Source organism: Trichosurus vulpecula, chromosome 4, assembly GCF_011100635.1.
Source record: "Trichosurus vulpecula isolate mTriVul1 chromosome 4, mTriVul1.pri, whole genome shotgun sequence".
Classification (NCBI taxonomy): Eukaryota; Metazoa; Chordata; class Mammalia; order Diprotodontia; family Phalangeridae; genus Trichosurus; species Trichosurus vulpecula.
This window is the reverse complement of record NC_050576.1, coordinates 276035102-276046469: the sequence shown is the minus strand read 5'-3', so window position 1 is coordinate 276046469 and position 11368 is coordinate 276035102.

The window sequence follows — 11368 nt, the reverse complement described above, 5'->3', positions numbered from 1 at the left end:
ATTTATTTTATACCAGCATGAAGCCTGATTCAGAGTGCCTATATGCTCAGGCAAAAATCTTTCTGCTATCTCTTCCCACATCCTCTCAACCCTACCCTTCCAAAGTCCATGACTTCCTCTACCCTACTCCCTATTCCATTGTGTCCTATAGGACTCCTGATACATATTGTTAAGAAACTCCTTTTTGTCCTACCTTTGGCCCAACATTCTCCAGAAAACGTTGCAAACCTGGCCATCTTCTCTCCTTATGCCCCTCAATATACCAAGCAAGGAGGAGCTGTCCACAACCACCTCCAGACCATCTGGCAGCATCACTCTACACCCTCTCCTCCTTCAAAATTCTCTCCTTCTGTCTATAGCATCTCTTTTATAAGCTACACCTGACTTGGGCTGATCTGAGGATATAGTGGCTCTGAAATCAAAGAAACTGAGTTTACATGCTCCTACTGATGCTTACTGCCTGTGTGACCTCAAACAAGTCACTAACTGAGTTTTCTTAATTATAAAAATAGGGGGTCTCTGAGGTCCCATTCAACTCTAGATCTATGATCCCATGAAATGACACACTCACCTAAGAGTTAACAAAAGGAAGTTTATTTGACAACGGCATGGAAAGGCTATTCAGCAGTGACACGACATTGATTTAGATGGTCATAGTTTCCCTGCCTTCAAGTTAACAATGCTGCCACAATGGTCAGAAGCCTGTGTACAACCTGAATAAGGAGTCTCATGTATTTAGGCCACCAGGAAACTACATCAATGATTCAAGCCTTAGTCCTCTGGACCGATTAAGCGTCAAGAATGATTTCAATACCTTTTAAGGAAAAATAAACGTAACCTGCATAGTAGAGGGTCTTAGGAAAAGCTAGTCCAGCCTATGTGACAGAAACCCTAATAGATAGTACTTCTACCAAACGTCCACATCCAGATCTGTGTTACCAAAATGCACCAGCCTCCAGGTCAGTTTCCCTTCATTCTCTTTCCTAACTCACAGTCTTCCCCTCTACCTCTATTCCTGTCCTCAAACTGGAGGTCTCCAATATGCATGCTGATGACCCCTTGAACAGCATCAATCTTAACTGACATAACGTATATCTTCACTCCTCTCTACCCCACAGGGATGATCATCCTTTAGATCACTCTTAACAGAGCCTCTTCCAAGGTCTGTAATTGTGATATTCCTCTTTCCAATCCTATCTTTCCATAGTCTGCCTCATTCCTTTTAAACCTGTGTTTCCTTCTCACTGTGATCTCTAGTGATCCCAAAAGAAGATAGGTTTTGTTAGCTAAAAGCTGCCTCATTAACTTGGGGTTTACTGCCTAGATTTCTTTCTCAAAGAACTAGCCTTAAACCCAATTCACTCTGGAGCTCGTAGATTGGACGATAGGTCCTTCTCCTCCTAGCACAGAGTGAATGTAAATAATAAATAGTAACTGTTTCTCTTTTAGCCAGCAACCCTGAAAGTCTTGCCCTCCCAGGTTCATTTTTGCAGGGGGATTAAAGGGGCCATCCCTTGACTCATTTCTTAAAGAGGCCCATTCCCTGAATGGGCGTTACCTCACTCTAAGTGAGTACATGAAAACACCTGAGCCTAAAAGGACCAGGGTCTCCGTTGCATCCTGGATCGTCTTCAGTCATCCTGATGAATATCAAACCACTGGACCCAGATGGCTCTGGAGGAGAAAGTGAGGCTGGTGACCTTGCACAGCTCTCCCTCACTCAAATCCAAGTTAACTGCAAGTCCTGTCATCATTCCAATATCATGGTCCCCTTCGAAAACGAAGGACAAACACAACACAACAACCCCATATTTCAAGTCTTTCATTGCTGCTCTGACCTTTTTTCCTGCCTTCACAGTCTTGACTTACATTAACCCATTCTCTCTTTTGTTCAAGTCTTTGAGGAAGAGGTAGTCCTTCTCCTTGTCAAAACTAAACTCCCTACTTGCACCCTTGTTTCCATCCCCTCTCTCTTCTGCTAAGAGCTTTCCCCAGCAATCATTCATTTCCTTTCATGCCACTTCAGTCCCTTTCTACTACCTGCTCCCTTACTGCCTGCAAACATTGCTGGATCTCTCCCATCCTTAATATGAATCTTTACTTGACCATGCCATGCTCGCGTCATTGTGCTCTATCTCTCTTCGTTTTCGTGGCCAAGCTTCTAGAAATATTTGTCTGCTCTCATTGTGTCCACTTCCTCACCATCCATTCATTTCTCAGCCTCTTCAAATCATACTTCTGACCTCACCAGGATAAAGCGTTGGAGTAAGGCTTTATGGAGTGAAATCACAATGGGATTTTGTATCTTTCATATTTTTCAGTTAATTGTGTATCTACAAAGATCTGGTCTACTATAAAATATCACTGCAAAAACCTCCCTTTCCCCTTACAGTGTTTTCATCGATATTTATGTATATTATTCTTGTAAGATTTTTCCAGAAATTGAAAATCCACCATGTGGGTTAATAGTTATTGAAAGTCTATCAACACTTTTTTTAATAATAAAGTCCATTAATTTTTCTATTTGTATCCTCTCTAGACTAATTTAGTGGATTGGAAATAGCCTTCATAATGAGTCAGGTGAAAAAGTTAACTACTTCAGTCAGCAAAAATTTTATGTTTGCCAAACAGAAATATGGAAGCTGTTTTCAAAGCATAAAGGAAAGAAGGATCAATGATTGAAAGAATATCACCTCACACAACACTGAAAAACATTTGAGGGGAAAACAAACCTGTGGAGAGCTTGCAATAAGCCTGCTAAGTCAAATTATTCCAAGAACATTTATAAGAGATATTGGCAGGAAGATATCAAATACACATGAAAAGGAACACATTTTCTAGTATGCCTATAGTGACCTATGTATTTATTCTATACCAGTGGCATGCCAGGAAACTGGATTGCTTCCTTTCGAAACGTCTTAGGAAGATTCCAAAGATCACCTGGCAGGATAGGGTACCAGACACTGAGGTCCTTACTCAACTAAACTGCCAAGCGTTCAAACTCTGCTTCAGAGAGCGCAACTACAATGGGCTGGCCACATTGTTCGAATGCAAAACATATGCTTGCCAAAAAGACTATGTTATGAAGAACTCACACAGTGCAAGCACTCACATGGTGGTCAGAAGAAGTGATACAAGAACACTCTTAAGGTCTCTCTTAAGAACTTTGGAATTGATTGTGTGACACAGGAGACACTAGCACAGGACCGCTCAGCATGGCATGCCCAGAGAAGGTGCTGTGCTCTACGAGCAAACCAGAATTGAAACAGCTGAAAGGAAATGCAGGATGCGAAAATTTAGAGATTCCACCCCAAATGTTCATGTGGACTATTTGTGCCCAGCTTGTGGCAGGGCATCCCAAGCTCATGTTGGTCTGATCAGTCACAGTCAGACACATTGAAACTTGACTCTAGCATAGTGATGTCATTTTGGTCCTCTTCGAGAATGAAGAACAACAACCAACCAACCAATTTATTTCGTATATACCTCTGTAGGATGGCCCCAGGAACAAACCAATTATGACTGTTTAATAATTATATCTACTTAGACCCCCCAGGAATATTTCCAAAGAACAATAAGTTAGTCTTCTAATTGATTCACTGACTTGAAGGTCTAACCCACAAAGATTAGTGCTGAACTAGATAGGGTCCTCTATCACCATATTAAGCTGAAGCCACAGTCTTAAGGCCGCCCCAGGAGCCTTAGCTCAGCTATGAGATCAGGATACATATCTGCTGGATTGGCCATTCTGGAAATGTCCACACAAACCACAATGTCTGCCAACTACAACACTTGGTCTTCAGTTTACTCAACACCCACCTATGCATGATGTAATGAAAAGAACATTGTATGTAACCTGGAGTTTGAAACTCACCTCTGTCACTTACTACCTGTGTGGCCTTTAGTAGGTCACATAACCTCAGTTTCCTTGTCTGCAAAATGAGAGTATTTGCTGGGGTCTTCAAAATGTCCATCTTAGGTATTATGTAGCTTTTCTACTGGGCTCCTTGTAGAGACTGACCGCCTTTCCTGGTTGCAGCTCAGTAGAGAAAATACCATCAGCCTTTGTGTCCTCGGGAATGTTAAGATGCCAATGAAAAAGTCCAAATTTTTCTGTCCTCTGAAGGTCACAAGGTCCTTCTCTGACCAATGGGGTAGGGAGAAGAGAATGAGGTGGAGACTTATCCCCAACCCCAACCCCAAGTAGCTCCTTTTCAGGGGCTTAACTAGACCTTCTCTCTCCTGGCTCACCATTTGTTTGAATCTCTCCATTCAAAAAAGCCAGCACCAAGTTTCCTCAAACCAGGTTAACACACTTCTTGTGCAACATTACTCCAATTCATTCAATGACTTTCAAAGACTTCTAAATTGGTCAAGGACTTTTTGCACTTACCCTATGATATGTGACAGACTGATCAATCGATTCAGTGGAGGTATCTAAGCTTTGTTCACATCAAGTAAACAATTAAGATTGGTTCTCATATTAGGCATTGTAGCATCTTTAGGTATTATAGCACTTTACGTGGGGTGGGATAATTGTCTAGTCTGACCACATACATATTTACGTATGTGTTACATACAAATACATGTGTGTATACACACACATACATGGAAGCAACCTAAAAATCCAACAATATTGGAACAGCTAAATGAATTACATATTAACATAATAGAAAAACTATTCTGCCATGAAGCTTGACAAGTATTGTCATCACCAGAAACTAGCACATCTTAGGCATTTGCTAGGTGCCTGGCACTATGCTGAGCCCTAACGATAGAACAAAAGCTAGAAAGACCTTTCTGAAACAATGAAAAGAGGGGCAGGTGGGAGAAGTGCCGAGTATGCACCAACTAGAGCCATATAAGAGGAAAAGTGAATAAGAATAAATGGATAGACCACGAATCCTGATGGAGACTAGAGAGAGGAACTGAAAAATTTTATGATATTGTGTGCTAGTTAAATTAACTTCTATGTTAATAGCTACTGAAAATGTTTAGTTGGTTAAGTTTATGTTCAATGTTAAGTTTTTAGTAAAACATTTAATTTAAGAAATAGGCTTCCTAGGTTATTGATCCATATCTGCAAAGAGCTTTATGATCCTGTGTATTCAACTTTCCATCATTTTTTCTCTTCTACAACCTGCTGCATCACTATCAAACTCTTTTTATTGGTTGAAAAACTCAAGGTGAAAAAATGTAACTGGTCTGACATACCAAGCCAGAAGTACAGTCAGTGTCTTTCCAAATCAAAGTCCCATTTCATTGTATGACTACTGATCCATCCTGCTTCCCAATGGATCCCCTAAAGCCAGTGTGATTGTTGAGGATCAGGGTTTCAAATTTACCTGATATACTGACCTCTTTCCCCACTCCAATTCCCCCCTCTCCCCCCCCCCAAAAAAATCTCTAGCATTCCCAAAGAGAGAAAACAGTCTCTTAGCCTGAATCATTCACTATGCGATTAGCAAGTCAGGTCTACAAGACTTTTAGAGACTTTCTCAGAGGAAAAAAAAACTCCCTTTTTAACACTATAGAGGATTGATCCTTTTTTTGAAAATGGACAAGCCTAACTCAGATCTAGCAACAGCTCTACCACATTGTTAGTAGATTTAATTACCGCCCTGTGGGTCGTACAGGATATTTTCCTCCCCGACTCCTAATGAGGCACCATTTCCCATTTTAAAAAGATTGAAAAACAATCTTGCTTTGAATTTGCTGGAGGCATACAACGTCACAGGTGAAGTATTTTATCTGAAACAAGAAAATCTTGAATAAAATGTTTCTTGTTCCTGGTTCAGCCAGATAAAGCCGGATCAGAGAAGCCAGCACAATAGGGATTGACTGAAATGAAAACTTGATATACAACAGGAGGCAAACCCTTGGTCAAAGACTCTTAACCCTTTTTGTGTCATAGTCCCCTTGGCAATCTACCGAAGCCCTTGGATCCCTTTTCAGAATCATGTCTTTTTTGAAAAAATTCATTAATTGTAAGAAATATTAATTTTCAGCTAGAGGTCAGTGAAATTAACAATGTAGTTTTTCCCATTAAATTCACAATCCACCTGAAATCTATCCACAGACTCCTAAGAGATCTGTGGATCCCGGGTTAAAGAACCCCTGCCCCAGATCCAGAACAAGGCCAGTAGCTATGTACATTGAATTCAGATGAGAGTCTTCAAGTCCTTATTAAAAATACAAAAAAAATGGTGCAAGATGGCATCCAATATGCAATCCTCTGTTCTGTGAGGGGCTTTCACTTACAATCTACACATCAATCACACTTCATTTACTTGTGGAAGTCACTCCCATAGGACAGTTTCAACCATTTTCTGGGAAAGACAGTTTGGCTTCCTGAAACTAGATTTCCCTTCTTTCCTAAAATATACCTTTCACAAATAAAAGTAGTGAATTAACTAAACCACTTTCTCTTTTTCTTTTCTCTCCAGTGATTCGTTTATTTCTTCCTTTAGAATGGTGGTCAGAGACTCTGTTCACCAAGGGGAAGGCTATTTGTGGAAATTCCCCCTTCCATCCTGTCCTGTTATCTGACTGGACAGCCAAGTTGTATTGAAAAAATACATCAGATAAATAAGCAAGTATCTGCTTTATTTAAGTGAACTAGTGTCTTGCCTGAAGCTTCAAATTTAGAATTATTTTAGGATGGGGCCAGATCGGATGTTTCCATCTAGTCAAGCTGTCAATTCCCTCTGCCACACAGAGGAAGGGAAGGATTAACTGTTACCAGCTGCTGTGACCAGCCAGCAAGGTCAGTGTGAGCGCTCTGTCGGTAACCAGGGAGTCCAGTGGGGGAGGGAGAGGGCCAGACACCAGAACCAAGGAAAACAGACAGGAGTCAATGAAAACAGAGCTGAGTTCTGACAGGTAGGTCAGCCAAAATGCCGAATGACCTACAGAACAAGTTTGGAAGCCAGCAACTGGAAAACAAGAAGCCAATTAAGAATGTTGGAAGCTCCTGGCAAGCAAGAAGAAAACGAGTTACCATACAACAGTATATGCCATGGCTTTCTTTTGGAATTAGTCAAGACAGGGGTGGAGAACCTGTGGCCTCAAAGCCACACGTGGCCTTCTAGGTCCTCGAGTGTGGCCCTTGGCAGAAGCCATTCAGTTGCACTTGAGGACCTTTCCCCACTTCTAGACTAGGTTTTGCTGATCATTTTCCACACTTCATCTTGAATTCAACAAACATTTATTAAGTAATTATAACCTGCAGTGAAGGTGCTAGGTAGCATAGATACAAAGATTTTAAACAAGTCTTTGCCTCTTAGGAGTTTGCCATATTATTATACCCATTTTACAGAGGAGGAAACAAAGGCCCAGAAGAGTGATTTGTCCCAGTTCACACAGCTAAAAAGCACAACTCAGCCCCAAGACTTCTGACTTTAAAGTGCTCTTCCCACTCTATAACAAGAATGATCTATGTACCACTTATCTAGGGAGAGAGTCCCTACAAGGGATAGTTGGGCACAGGAAATGAAGGCATGACTCCCTGTCCAAATGTGTCACTGAAACATCAGGCTCAAAGACAAAAGCCCAGCAGTAACCTTGGACCGAAGTGACACTGATCACAAGGACAACCTTTGCCAGATGACCATAGTTCCTAGAATTTAAAAAGAAGTGTTGTGTCTTTCTTTGGGTATTATTCGTATAATGATACTTGTACTACCTATCCTTACAGGATTGTTGTATGGAACAAATGAAGTAGTGTGTATAGTGTGTAACTCTAAAATTCCAAATAAATTCCAAATAGTATCATTGTAATCATGGTTGGCATCAACCACAGATGCTCCTCAGAGCTCTCTCCTACAGCCGGACTTATAGCTAAGTAAGACAGCCAATGGTTTAGGGTGGTATGATTTGAATGACCCCCCCAAATATCTCCCCTGTTGATCCACCAACATGTCTGAAATTCCCATTACTGGATTCACTCCTGATTGAGATAAGGCACTGCCTCCAGAAAGTCATGTTAAATGTTCAGCATTCATTATGTATTATCCCATTACCACAATAACATCCATTACCACATTAGAAAATTAACTATAAATGGGACCCAGGACAAGGTAAGTTTTGATCAGGAGCAGGCAGGTGGAAAAAGTCAGGAACATGGAGGAAGGCAGGCCTAATGAACCCAAAAGGAAGATAGAGGAAGTCCAAAAAAGGAATAGGAAGATTCTCGAAGAGGTGAGCTGACTTAGGACCAAAAATAAACTCCATTTACTTCCCCCTGCTGCTGAGGGCTATCTTTGTTCAACAGTAAAGGCTAGTTTTCCCAAGGTATAGAAGATTTGGCACTAGTCTGAAAGTCAGGAAGCTAACACTGACTTTGTCACCAATATGCTTCATGGCCTGGGTTATTACTCTCCATGTCTCTGCTTCCTGTAAAATAAGGGGATGAGCAGTACTTTGCACAAAGCAGGTGAATTGTGTTGAACCTGATTCAGTTCCCCTTTAGTTCCAGCAGAATATTATTCTAAGAAAGTGTTGAGCTAGATTTCTCAAGTATTCAAAATTTGAATAGATCTTTAATTTCATTGCTGTGAATGGCTTTTTGAGTCATGCAAGTTGCAACCCACCAAGACCTGCCTGCTCATCTCGGGTGACCCTTGTCAATAGGTGGCACAATGGAAGAACCACTGATTCTGGAGTCAGAGGACGTGAGTCCAAATCCTGCCTTTGATAACTTACTGTCTGTACGACCTTAGGCAAGTCACTTAACTTCCCTAAGCCTCAGTTTACTCATTTATAAAATGAAGGCTTTGGATTAGTTGGCCCCAGAAATTCCTTCCAGCTGTAGGTCTATGATCCTCACAGATATTCACTACAAGGGTCCACCTTGCACACTGCTAGCCTTTCTTGTTTTCTCCTAATATAGAGAGAAAATCAGTGATGCACACTGCCTGTCCATTGCTTATCCTTCCCTTATTCTATGTATCCAACCTGGCTTTTTTTTTTCTCAATCATACATTTCTTTGATGATAGCCTTCACTCCAGTCCTTTATAGCTTGCTTATTTGTTGTGTTGCAGCCTACTCATACCCATAATGCACCTTTCCATTGCCCTCAGGGGTGATACTAGTATTCAATTCTTTGGAAACTGTGATGTTCCCTGACTATCAATCAAAAACACAAATTCATAGTGAAATTTGATACAGGACACTCAATAGCTCAGTGAAAAAATTTAGTCCTTCTTATCTACCCATCTCCCCCTGGGTTGCCCAGCCAGGCCTGTAGTCCCCTTAATTCATTCAAACCTACTCTTGATATCATACTGGCATTAAGTTAGATCAGCAATCAGGACTCCAAATCTAGCGCTCCGTTTCTTACCTTCCTTCTTCCTGCCCACTCCTACATACCTGAGTCTGTAGCATTCTCTTTGCCAGGCTCTGAACATTCCGCCTACATAGGAGCCTATTTTGCAAAGACATGATGAGTAAAGAATCCATACTTCTCTCCAGCTGTTTGTTTGGCAAACCTCCTTCACCCATTTGTCATCTACCCACTTACCACCCTCCTCATCTAATTATTTTCTTACTGTCAGGTATTTATGCCAGAGAAAAGCATCTGACTATGACTTCATCAGTTCAGTTTCATTCACACAAGCACCCATGATAACATATATAATGAGATGAGTTCCAGGCTGGGAGTCAGAAGAACTGAACTCTAGCCAGTAACTTGGTATGTCACCTTGGACAAGTAACTTTGCCTCCATGAGCCTCATTTTCCTCTTCTGAAACAAGAAGAGATGGAATTAAATGGTCACCAAGGGTTCTACCATTCTACGATTCCTCAGGGAAATCAGTGACTATGCTTGGAAATGTTCGTTTTGGCTTGCGTTTTCTAAATTTAGGATGTAAACAAAAGGGAACTCAATCCATCTCTCCCTTTAAAACAGACAATTGAAATTTTATTGTTTTTCCCCCATTAAGATCTTTTTATATTTAGGCTTGGATTTATGTGTGGCAAGCTTTTCTAAGTAGTTAGCCCCAAACACTTTCTCACACTCTTCTCTACAAAACTGCTATCAGAGACATTTCTGAGACATACAAAGCCACAATACAATCACACTGTTTTAAAATCAAAAGTACCAATACATTCCAAGTGATTTGGGGCTATTTATAAAAATCAAACTCATGCACAAAGGACCAAGATTTGCTATCAATCAGAATGATCAAAAGAAAATGTCATAGTCTCTGAGGGCAATTCCAAAAGAGAAGGCTGTGCTATGTTTTAAGCAATGGCAGCATCATGAGAATAAGCTTCAAGTTTCCCAAGGTGACTACTTTGAAGAAGAAAGCCTTTTGAATATAACATAGATTCACAGTTTCAATATATAATTCTCTGTTTCTGTTCTTTGTACAGAAGTGTTTTTGGTGCTTGTCAAATTCAGAATAACAGAAAGTAGAAATGCTTAGTATCTACCCTACACTTTTCAGCTTCCTTTTTCATGCTTTTTGCCTCCCATTAGAATGCATCCTCCTTGAAAGTGGGGACTTTTTTCTGCTTGTATGAGTGTTACCAGTTTGGTGCAGCATCTGAGAGCACATAATAGGCACTTAATGAATGCTTGTTGACTTGAATGCCCTGATGAGGCAGCTAGAATGCTCAGTAGATATAGTATTGGGTTTAAAGTCAGGCATTGACAAACTGTCGTGCCTCGAAAAGAAGGTGATGAAGATGCTGAGGGAACTCAAAAAACTATGTCATATAGGGACAATTAAAGGAAGTAGGAACACTTAGCCTGGGAAAAAAATAAGATTTGCCAGAAGGGAAGGGAGATTTTATCATTGGTTTCAAATGTTAAAGTTCTTTATTTTATCTAGGCTTATTATGCTTGACCAGAGAAAAGAACTAGGACCAATGAGTTAGCAAAGAGGCAGATTAATTCAATATAATAAATTCCAAAGATTTTGAGATGTCCAAAATTAAAAATGGCTTCTTTGGAAGGTCATTAGTGCCCTGTCACTGGAGGCCTTTAAGAAAAGGTTGGATGGCCATTTATATGGGGCAGTAATAGGAAGGATTATTTATGGATTTTTTATTTTTATTTATGGATATTTATAGTGCAAACCTATGGATTGCACCATAGGTCATGTCTGATACACCTTCCAACTCTGAGAGTTTATGATTCCATGACTTGTGTCAAAAGTACTACTGGCCTGATGTGAGGACTAAAATTACTCTGAATCCTACATAGAGAGGCTCAATTTGAATTTTGTTCCTGTGATCATCACCACTAAAACAAGCATCTCTTCAGATTTATTGAAGGTGCTGTGTTGGACAATAGTCACAGCTGAAGTACCACAATCTAGTGGTAACACAGATCATGGGATGAATGAGAATCTGGGTTTTGC